General features: G+C 46.2%; 1 long non-coding RNA gene across 1 annotated transcript in view; it reads left to right on the top strand.

The window, feature by feature from the left end:
- Positions 1–8,121, top strand: part of LOC309535733 — a 79,399-nt gene extending 71,278 nt beyond the window's left edge. Inside the window, exon 3 of the long non-coding RNA XR_014221350.1 lies at positions 7,887–8,121. This is a non-coding gene — a long non-coding RNA (uncharacterized lncRNA). The remainder of the gene's footprint in view (positions 1–7,886) is intronic.
- Positions 8,122–12,008: the final 3,887 nt, after the last annotated feature.

Here is a 12,008-nt window from a genome sequence, read left to right as displayed (position 1 = left end):
GGGGCAGGGCTCTTGAGGAGGAGGAGAAAGGGGAGGGAACTGGGAGGGGAATATATGCTCTGCGCAAATGGCTGTGAACTCATGCTTCTTTTGTGAATCTATCACACTTGCTCCTTCTGCCACCCCGGATGGCAGAATAAAGCTTTTCTCTGAAACTATTCCTTGAGTGTCTGTTGACTCCCATTTCCCCGTCCCGGGCGCAAAGCTCTTCTCACCCGAGGCTAAAAAGGCTACCAGCAGAGTCTGTAACCTGAAGTGTATGTTAACCCGAGGTACCACTGTATCATTGAATTTGTCCATGGCAAGTCTGCGTTTATCTGCAGGTTGTTCATATGTGGTGAGTTTGTAGAAGTCCTCAATCCAATCATAGAAGGGAGACGCATTTTTATTTTTCCAGCTCACCAGTATCAGTCTTTTTACTGTGGTAAGGGCACAGAGAGTCCACTTGTATTGCCCCTTTGTCAGGTTCCATGTGCTGGGTGTATAATTTGAAAGGATATTTTGCTCGGTAAAGGTACATTTGGCCTCAGCGATGGGAGTCCAGCAAGGAATCATTTAGCTAGTGCAATGGAGGAGGAAGAGGTTGAAAATGCGAGACTTACTGGCACCTGTAGCAGCAGCAGCAGCAGCTGGAGCATGGCCGGCAGTGCCACCTGGTGGCCCACCTCGGAACTTCCATGCCCATCCCAGATTTAAAGCTTTAGGCATGTGTTTTACACACACACACACACACACACACACACACACACACACACAAATAATAATTCACAAGCAGGAAATATCCCAAACAGCTCTTCCCCTGAAATATACTCGGAGTCGAGAGTGGATTTCATGCTCTATATTCAGCTCATAGTAGCGAGGAATGAAAGTTCCCCCACAATATCTGCTTTATATACATTATTTACACAATGGGCTGCACGTGATTGGCTAATTCTGGGATTCTCCTGTAGCCCAATCAGGTTGTGGATTCACTTCCACCTGGAGCTGGATTGAGTGGCTCCTGCGGAACAATCAGACTGCTGCATGTTGGATCCTATTGTTCTAGGACCAATCAGACTGTAGCATTTTGGATCCTATTCAACTCAGTACATAACATCCCCACAAACCACCCCCAAATCCCCCAGCATAGGAATAATGTGAGAGGAGGCTGGGTGCACCACATTGGAGACCCCAGGCAAAGTAGTAGGGGAATCTCATCCTTTACTTCCACACAAGGGTGACAGGCCAAATCATCTATCAGGATAGATATGGCGGCCACGATTTCGCTGAAAAACCGATGTCTTAGGATTCACAACAAAGCAACGGCAAACACCTACTAAAGACCCCCTGAAATGTTTGGCGGTGAAAACCCCACATTTCATGGTACCCCCAAAAATGAGCCTTTGGCGCCCTAACTCACGGGATCCCAATTTCTCCAAAAGTCAGACGTTGTCCGATTCACTCCAACGTGGCGCCAAACACCCAGAGAATGCCCCCTGCAAGGTTTGGGGGTGAAAACACTACGTTTCACATCGCCCCACAAAATGAGCCCTCGACGCCGTAACCCACATGGTTGTCAGGGGCTGGACTGAGGAGGAATGGTGGGAGCCCCCCCCCCTCTCGAGGACCTGCTCCACAACTCCAATTTATAAAGATTATAATCCAAGTTAACGAGATCTTCTTGCAATTAGAGGTCAAAAGATATGTAAAAGTCAGTGCTTTATATGATTCAGCCACATGGTGGAGCAATACACAAAGATTAAAGAAGCCATGATAGCCAGCTCTGAAAAGCTGGGGTGGTTTGTGTCTTCAAAGGCATGGCAGTGTGGCTTGAAGTTAATGACTTGTAACACCTCACAGTCATCATCATAATATAATAATAATAATTTATTATTTATACCCAGCCACTCTGGGCGGCTTCCAACAAAATATTAAAATAAAAAAGTCTCTCAAACATTCAAAACTTCCCAGAACAGGGCTGTCCAGGGTCCTGATGAAACGAAGTCCAAGTCCTACTCTCTCCTACCTTGGTCAGGCCACACCTGGAGTCCTGTGTCCAATTCTGGGCATCATCATACAAGAAGGATGTTGACAAGCTGGAATGTGTGCAGAGGAGGGCAACCAAGACAACCAAGGGTCTGGAAACTAAGATGGAAGAGAAACACTTGAAGGAGCTGGGGAGGTTGGGCCTGGAAAAGAGGAAACTGAGAGGAGATCTGACAGCCATCTTCCAATATCTTAAGGGCTGTCACATGGAAGAGGGAACAAGCTTCTTTTCTCCTGCTCTAGATGGTAGGACTCGAACCCATGGATTCAAGTTATAAGAAAGGAGATTCCAACTAAACATTCATAAAAACTTTCTGACAGTAAGGGCTGTTTGGCATTGGAACAGATTCCCACGAGAGGTGGTGGACTCTCCTTCCTTGGAGGTTACTAAGCAGAGGTTGGCTGGCCGTCTGCCATGGATGCTTTTGCTGAGATTGCTGCATCCCAGGGGCTTGGACTAGATGACCCTTGGTGTCCCTTCCAGTTATAAGTTTCTATGATTCTATGAAATTGATCTGGATTAATGACAGCCATCCACCAGTTTCATATGCAAAACTGCTTCCCACCCCACCCCCTTACTGATTAATATATATAAAAAATACATTAAAGTAGACAAATAATAACTTACAAAAAGGATCAATAAACGTGTCACCTTTATTATATAATCTGTTATCATAATCACATGTCAAAATTTCTTTTGTGAATGAAATAAAATGGCTTCAATCAGTTTCTAATAACCAACAATCAAATGTAGTGCTTGGGGTACAGCTTAGATAAATTCCCCCGATGTTCAGTGTCCAGGGGTTCAGTGCCTGGCACCCAGAAACTCATGGCAAAGGGGAGTCTGGCACCAAGTAACTCATAACATTTCACTTCCTTGCAAGCTAAGGAAAGCTTTTGATTGGCAGAAGACACTGGGCAAAAACAGAAAGAAACAGGGGGATGAGGGGGTCTAAGGGTGAAGTCCTGCTCCTGTCCATCCTAATACTGGACAGATTATTACAGGATGTTGAGAAGGGTCATTTTTTACTATGAATTGAGAAACAGCAGCCATAGTCTAGGCCAGGAGTGTTTTTCCTTGGTGACACCGCCATGTTGAAAAGTGTGTGTTTGCAAGGTGTTTCCTGTCCTGTCCAGAAATGCACCGTACTGGATGAAGCCAGCTCTAGATCCTTCCTAAATAAATAAAATAAAAACCCACGGGAAGATATATTTGAAAAATTAATGTTAAGGGGAACAATTCACATTGTTAAGCAAGGTAGCTAAAGCAACAGGGTCAGGGCCTCCATTGTGACACGTCCCCCTGCTGAGTGACTTGGCTGAGGACTTTGGGAAGAGCAACTACTTGAGGATAGTTCAGGAGAAAGGAGGTGGTTTGTGAGAAGTAATGATGTTTTCCGGCAAAATAAAGATTTCTTCTTCTTGAGTGTAAGTAGGATGTCTAATTCTTTCTGCGTTCTGCTTCTTTTGCTCTCCCTCAAGATTTAGAAACATAGGGCAGTAAGGCAGATCTGGAAAAAGCCTAGGTAAAGGTACAGGGACCCCTGACCGTTAGGTCCAGTCGCGGACGACTCTAGGGTTGCGCGCTCATCTCGCCCTATAGGCTGAGGGAGCCGGCGTACAGCTTCCGGGTCATGTGGCCAGGATGACGAAGCCGCTTCTGGCAAAAGCAGAGCAGTGCACGGAAAGGCTGTTTACCTTCCCGACAGAACGGCACCTACAGTATTTTTGGCTCTATAGGACGCACCGGACCATAAGACGTACCGGATTATAGGAGGGGGAGAACAGGGGGGGGATTCTCTCCCTCTCTGCTCAGTGTCCCTTCAGCGAAGTGGCAGGAGAAATGGAGCCCCTTCCATTTCTCCTCCCGCTTCGCTGAAGGGGCGCTGCGCAGAGAGGGAAAACTGTGCACCGACCCCTCTCGCTCTCCAGGCTTCAGACGGCTATCCGCAAGCCTTCTGAGTGCAGCGGGAACTCCTGCTGCGCTTGGAAGGCTTGCGGATAGCTGCCTGAAGCCCCCAGAGTGCAGCCTTTGAAGCCTCCACAGAGCAGCGGGGTGAAGGCACCCCGCTGCCCTGCGGAGGCTTTGTGCAGCCATCCCCAAGCTAGAACAGTGAGCCGGAGCACCGCGCAGCGCTCCTTCTGCCTGCTCTGGCTTTGGGCTTAGCTGCGCAGCCTGCATTCACTCCATAGGGCGCACACAAATTTTCCCTTAATTTTTGTTTTTTTTATAATATATTTTTTATTAGCAAACCAATCAAATCACAATAGTTCCAAATTACAAAACCGAATTTTAAATTTTGGTTGGGGGTACGCATGCTTCGAGCTCAGAAAGAGATCCAATCATCTCTTATTTCTGCTGCTTTGATCATTTTCCCTTAATTTTTGGAGGGGGAAAAGTGTGTCCTATAGAGTGAAAAATACGGTATTTATCTACTTCCACTTTCGAACTGCTAGGTGACTTCAGGTGGCTATCCGCAAGCCTTCGAAGTACAGCGGGAACTCCTGCTGCGCTCCGAAAGCTTGCGGATAGCTGCCTGAAGCCAACGGAGTGCAGCCTTTGAAGCCTCTGCAGAGGAGTGGGGTGAAGGCACCCCGCTGTCCTGCGGAGGCTTTGCGCAGCCATCCCCAAGCTAGAACAGTGAGACCGAGCGCTGTGCAGCGCTCCGCCTCACTGTTCTGGCTTCAGGGACGGCCTTTGAAGCCTTCGCAGGGCAGCAGGGGAACTTCACTCTGCTGCCCTGCGGAGGCTTTGCGCAGCTAACCCCAAGCTAGAACAGCGAGACGGAGCGCTGTGCCGCGCTCCTTCTGCCTGCTCTGGCTTTGGGCTTAGCTGCGCAGCCTGCATTCACTCCATAGGGTGCACACAAATTTTCCCTTAATTTTTGTTTTTTTTATAATATATTTTTTATTAGCAAACCAATCAAATCACATTAGTTCCAAATTACAAAACCGAATTTTAAATTTTTGTTGGGGGTACCCATGCTTTGAGCTCTTAAAGGGATGCAATCATCTCTTATTTCTGCTGCTTTGATCATTTCCCCTTAATTTTTGGAGGGGGGAAATTGCGTCTTATAGAGCGAAAAATACGGTATTTATCTACTTCCACTTTGTGCTTTCGAACTGCTAGGTTGGCAGGTGCTGGGACCGAGCAGAGGGAGCTCACCCCGTCGCGGGGATTCGAACTGCCGACCTTCTGATCAGCAAGCCCTAGGCTCTGTGGCCACCCGTGTCCCTACGGAAAAAGCCTATCGCAGACCAAATCCCCCTCCCAAACCTGGTATGGAAGGGCTTCCGGTTTTTCCGCCCTCCGTTGTGGATGTGCTTCGCGGGTTCTCCGCGCCTAGCAGCTGTTAGAGGGAACTTTGGGGGGCAACGCGGAGGCTACACGACCCCCAAAAAGGCTCTGGGCGTGGCCCAGGGCTGACATTGTCCGGCAGCGTCAAAAAAGGAACCCTTCAAAGCCCACGTCCTAACCAGGAGGTGAGTCGACAGAGAGTACCTAGACGCAAGGACACGAGCAATCCTCAGCAGCAAGCCTCAAAGTCCCAAACGGTAAGAACGGCAGCTAACAAGGAGAGCTTGAGGAGAAGAGGGTCTGTGAGACTTATTTATACAAACTGAACTGCTCAGAAACAGACCCAAAAGACTAGCACATAAAGAGTAAAGAACGGGAGATTTTATCTCAAACATATTGGAAATCTTTCTCATTATAAGTAAGCATAAGCAAAGATTTCTCTAACAAGTACCAGTAAGAAAAGGAAGACAGATTCAAATTTCACTCTGCAGCAGCAGTACTAGCCCATTAAAAGAAGCGGAATTCAAGGACTTAACTTGTTTTTTACTTTGAAGTGGCATGAGCCCAGCAAAAGAGACTGAGTTAAAAGACTTGGATTGTCAGCGCTGTTTGCGGTAAAAGAGTGGAAGTTACTGGAAAACAAAGGTAAAAGAGAAGGCAACACTTTTAATATTGAACTTATATTAAACACTAACGTATAAAGATGGCAAAGATGGAATAGCGTGGTCTAGGAGAAATGGCTGGACTAATTGGAGAATCGGGAAGAGAAGAAAAGTGGCGAAAGGAGGGGCAGAACTGCACAAAAGAGGAAAGGGACTATAAAATTAAAGATGAGCATCTTTAGCTTGAGGAGGTAGTTTGTGAGAAAGGAAATACGTTTTCTGGTGTAATGAAGAGACTTTCTTCATATAAAGTATAAGTAGGATTCCTAATTCCTTCTGCATTCTGTTTCTTTTACTATCCCTCAAGATTCAGAAACATAGGGAACCTAGTCATGGTTAGATTAGTTTATAAAGATTGGCTGCGTGAGCTGCTGGTCTCCTGCTGTCACGTGCCAAAGATCCATCCCCTGGTCTGTGAGGAGGAGGAGGAAGAGATATTGGAAGAGAAATGGGAGGATGAAGTGATGGTTATGAAGATCAGAAGGAATCTTTAGTGAAGGTGAAAACAATTTATGTAAGACCAAGCGACCAGGGGATGGATGCCACCGATCTATAGATGGGGAGTGTTGATCTTTGTTCTTGAGGAACAGGGAGGCCAGAGAGAATCTGGATCACTGGGATGGGGGGAGGCAGCTCCCTGATTTAAGAAGAGTTCAGGGATGGGATGAGGAAGGGAGGAAGGGAGAATAACGCAAGCCACCTGGTGATCCTTGCAGGAAAGATGGGCCATCAATGTAGTAATCAATGAAAAAATTAAGAATTTTTTCTCTTCATTTCTCTTCATTTCTCTTCATTTCTCTTCATTTCTCTTCCAGGCAGCGATATCAGTGAGGCCAGCAGCTCCAGTACAGCTCTACGCCTCTCCAAGACCCAGTTCTCCCTTCGCTCCAAACCCAAGTATCTAAATAAATAAATAATAGGGATGCGGGTGGCGCTGTGGGTTAAACCACAGAGCCTAGGACTTGCCTATCAGAAGGCTGGCGGTTCGAATCCCCACGACAGAGTGAACTCCCGTTGCTCGGTCCCTGCTCCTGCCAACCTAGCAGTTCAAAAGCACATCAAAGTGCAAGTAGATAAATAGGTACCACTACGGCGGGAAGGTAAAGGGCGTTTCCGTGCGCTGCTCTGGTTCAGAAGCAGCTTAGTCATGCTGGCCACATGACCCGGAAGCTGTTCATGACCGGTCCACCAATAAAGCGAGATGAGCGCTGCAACCCCAGAGTCGGCCACGACTGGACCTAATGGTCAGGAGTCCCTTTACCTTGATATATTTCAAAAACACTGAGTCTCCAGTGTGGTCTCTCGTCACAAGGAAACAGACTTTATAAAGAGGCAACCTTTCAAACTTCTTATAAATGGAAACTGGGGAAAGCCCCCTCCAAAAGAATAGACTGTGCCCAGTGACTAGCTGATCCACATGCCTGTTCAGTTGACGCTCTAGATGCCTACTCAGTTGTTCTCCAAGGCTGTTGAAAGAGAGAATGGCCAGTGTGGCAGGCTGTGCGAGCTGCTGGCCTCCTGCTGTCGTGCCCCTAAAATCCACCCCCTGGTCTGCGAGGAGGAGGAGGAAGAGATATTGGAAGAGAAATGGAATGAGGAAGTAAATGTAATTAAAGAAAGGGAGAATAGCGTAAGCCACCTGGAGATCCTTGAAGGAAAGATGGGTTGTCAACAGAATAAGAAATGGAAAGATTAAAAATATTTTCTCTTCTTCTCTCTTCCGGGCAGCGACAGCAATGAGGCCAGCAACTCCAGCACAGATCTCCCTCCCCACCAAGACCCAGTTCCCCCCTTCCCCACAAACCCAAATAGAAAAATAAAATAAAAATCATCATCATCATTATTATTCTAATCAAGTTCCTTTACAAACATGCTATTCTGTGATCATCCTTTTATCCTAGGCGGTGCTTTTTCCTACGTTTGTGAGCATGAGTGGAAATCCTGAGTCTCGCTGCAGGAGTTGACAGTTTGGCTCCTTCCCTTGTTGTTGCTCCTAGATGGAACTGCGCATGTGCGAAGACAAGACAGAGACTTCCAAACTGGATCAATAAACGTGTCACCCGTTGTCTGAAAACCACTGTCCTAATCACATGCCAGATTGTCTTTTTTGAATGAAATAAAATTCTTTCAAATAGTTTTTTAATGCTGTCTTTTGTCTGTCTTGAGAAGCAATGGAGTGTGCCTCTGGGGGTGAGGTCAAAAGTCAAGCAACGGTGTCAGCAGTCCCAAAGTGACCTCTCCAGGGAGCAAGACTGGGCAGTGTGTCTGCAGGTCCTGGGCTTCCCAGATGACAAGACTCCCTCTCTTGGCTTTGCAGATGTGTCTCCAAGGAAAGCAGAGTTAGGCACCAGTTGGGCTGCAGGAGTTGTCAGAAGGGGTTGTAAACGGCGCCATCCAACCGCCTGAGGGACTCCACTCCAGATTTGTGTAGGCTTTACTCCTTAGCCTTTTCAGCTCCCAAAGATATCCCACAAGGCAAATTAGGATCAGAGTTTTCCTTCTCTTCGATGGGCTATCTTTATAGGTGGATGAGCCCCATCTGCCCCTCACTTCCCTCCACAGCATTGCAGAAACCACCTTCTTGACCACTGGGCCCACGCTTGGTCTTGTCCGCTCAATCTTCTGGAGCCTGTCTTGGCACACAGGGGAAATTCCTGAGCATTTGAGACTCTTTGGCTGCTCTCACCTGGTTTAGGTGGCCAGTCAAACCGTTCCCAGGATGTGGCCTCTGTCACATGCTGACCGTTTCTAGGAGCAAGAGAACAAACTTTTTATTAAAGAATGGAAATGGTTGAATGAATAGTTACAAACTGTAACAAACTGTAAACAGATAAGAACATTGGCAGGATTATTGGAATAACCTGCAGTTGAATAAGATTATCTATTTATAGCAGATGCATAAATGAAGAAATTGAGGTAATTTGGATATGCATAAGATATGGAGAATCAATTTAAAGAACTGCAGAAAGAGGGGGAAGGAAGTCAAGTTTTGAAATGCTAAAATGACTGCAAAATTATTGAAATGTATAAACTTGAAAATCATAATTCAGCTTTCCAGTTATAGCTTTTGCGGTGATGAGGCATGTGAGCCTCAACTGTCCTGCATCTACTCCAGCTGAGGAATCACACACCTCCTCCCCAAGCTAGCGAGCCCCACCTGGGCTGTGGGTCCTTGCCTTCCGTCCCTCCCAACTGACAGTTGTTAGTTCTGGAATCCTGAGCTTGAGGGGGGGTACATCCCATTTCGCCCCGTGGGACACTCACCACCCCTTAGCCACCTGCCTTTGGCGCTGCAGCAGTGATGGCTTTGGTCCCTGAAAGAGCATGCAAGATCTCTCCCAAATCTCAATACATATTTTGCTCTCCTAGACATCTTGCAAGACTTCAATGAGATCTCACAAGATCTTGCAGAAAATCTCCAATCTGTTTACCTGCAAGCACACACCTTTAATTTTTTTTTCTTATTTAGTACAAATTTCTCAATCTAACAGATTTGCACATAGGATTCTGTATCACATGAAACGGCACATTTGTTTTGTTCTATTGTTACATTATTTGTGGCCTTCTAACACTTTGGGAGAAGCCTTCTCTCCCCTTTCCCTTAAAAAATGAGGATCTATGCTTTACACTCAGCAGGAAGGCCCATTTAAAAGGAAACATGTAGTTGTTTTGCTGCTGCTTTTTTGTGTTCTCAGGTGTCCAAGTTAGCCTCCTGGCCCTGCTCCTCCACTATACCACAGCAACATCCCCCACTAGGAATCCCTACTTGGGCTTTCATTGGCCATCAGCAATATCCGGTGGAGCCAGGTGGAGAGAAATGCCCCATTGAAAGAGTTATTTCCTCTGATTAAATTACCAAAGGAAGAAAGCAGGATTGGCTTTTCTCCCCAGGGACACAAGGAAGGGGAAGGTGTATGTTTAAGAAATCAAATTCCCCAAGGGCTGAAACTCTGTTCAGCCAGTTAAAAAACCCAAATTCTCTCTGTACAGTGCTTCACATCTGGCGGGCAGGGCTTGTGTGCTTTGCTCATGATCCCTTGGATGTCCTGAGGCTGTTAGAGCAGCAGCCGTAAGCCTTGGGGCTCTGGGAGTGAGACAGTGTCCTCAGAAGGCAAAGAGTAACTGAGGTTCCCTTTTCTCTCCCTTGGAGGCCCTGAACAAGGAGCTGGCCAGTTCAGGGCCTCCATGGGAGAGAAAAGAGGGGCCAGCACTTGTGCTCAAAGGAGCTTTCATACGCGGTCATCCTGCCCCACACTCACATTCCAAAATATCTGCATGCTCACCTATCCAAGAGGTGGTTGGCTGGGGGGTCCCAGAAGGCAGAATAAGTTGAGAAGCAAAGCCCAAGAAGTTGGAGGCATCCTCTTCGCATCCACCCAAACCCAATCTAAACAGCTTGGCTCCAGAACCAGCCCCTCCCTTCAGTTCTGTTCAGTTCAGAATGTCAGTTAAGAGGGACCAACTGTATTTTCTTGATTCTTGCCTGAGGTCATAATGGGCATGCACACTGGTATCTGTTTACCTGTAAGCACACACCTTTAGTTTATCTTTTTAAAAATAAAAATAAAATACAAGTTTCTCAATCTACCAGCTTTGCACAAAACAGCAGCCGTTTTGTGATCCATGGCAGTGAAAACCCCACGTTTTATGGCGCCCCCCCAAAAATGAGGCTTCAGTGCCCTAACCCACAGGGTCACGATTTCTCCAAAGGTCCAATGTCATCTGATTCACTCCAAAGCAGCACCAAACACCCAGAGAATGCCCCCTGAAACATTGGGGGGGGGGGCTTTGAAAACACTACATTTCCCATTGTTAGAGTGGCATACGAAGGATGAACAAGTTAAATCAGTGGTGATAGATTGGGCAAGACATGTAGGACATAACATAATGTTTGAGGATTGGGAAAGATTGTGGAAGAAAGGGGTCAAGTTCACTGCATGTACTGTACTAAAGGAAAACACAATGAAAATGATGTATAGATGGTATCTGACCCCTGTGAAATTATCAAAGATTTATCATAACTGTGATAACCATTGCTGGAAAGGTAAAGAAAAAGAAGGTACCTTCTATCATATGTGGTGGACCTGCCCCAAGGTGAAAGACTTCTGGGAAAAGATTTATAATGAATTGAAAAAAATGTTGAAATATACATTTATAAAGAAACCAGAGGCCTTTCTTCTTGGAATAACAGGTTTGGAATTGCCCCCAAAAGATGTTAAATTATACACTGGGCAACAATTTTTTACCTTTTGAATGTTGTCTAGATTTCTACAATTGATTTAGGGTCTTTTTGCACTGCTGAATCAGGAAATGGCATCCGTTTCTCTCCATCAGGTCAGGTTGTTGTGCTATGTTGATTTGTAAAAAATCAGATCTTGTGACAAAACCGATTACATTTTGTGGCATTATCAGCTGATTTTTGTCAACACATATCATCCTAAATATGTTTTTAAGAGAAAATAATGTTTTTCCAACAACATCTATTGATTACCTGATAGAAACATCGATTACTTTAAACTGAATGGTGGGCATTGATAAAGGTAAGAACACATAAATTGCACGTTGCTTCACCATTTTTCAAACTTCAGGGCTTGAACTTCTGTTTCTTGGAACTCCTGGAATGCTCAGCGGCAGGGAGGTCTCTCTTCAGAGTCCAACAGTAGTCAGCCATCATGACTGCGTCCCAGCGACCCTGATACCTGGTCTCCATCTCTTTCATGTCCTGATGGAATCTCTCCCCCTGCTCGTCACTCATTGAACCCAGGTTCTCAGGAAACCGGTCCATATGTGAAAATAGGCAGTGCATCTTGACGCTCATGTTGCAGCCCAGGTTTCTGAAAGCAGTCAGCATGTTGTTGACAAGTTCTGCATAGTTTCTGACCTTATTGTTGCTTAGAAAGTTCTTCACTACCAGAACAAATGCCTTCCACGCTTCCAGTTCCATTTCGTTCATTGAGTTTCGGAACTCTGGATCTCTGATGAGCTGACGGATCTGAGGACCGTCAAAGATGCCAGCTTTCAAC

This window comes from Podarcis vaucheri (genome assembly GCF_965113315.1).
Source record: "Podarcis vaucheri genome assembly, chromosome: 6".
Taxonomy (NCBI): domain Eukaryota; kingdom Metazoa; phylum Chordata; class Lepidosauria; order Squamata; family Lacertidae; genus Podarcis; species Podarcis vaucheri.
This window is presented reverse-complemented; position numbering and strand designations above follow the sequence as displayed.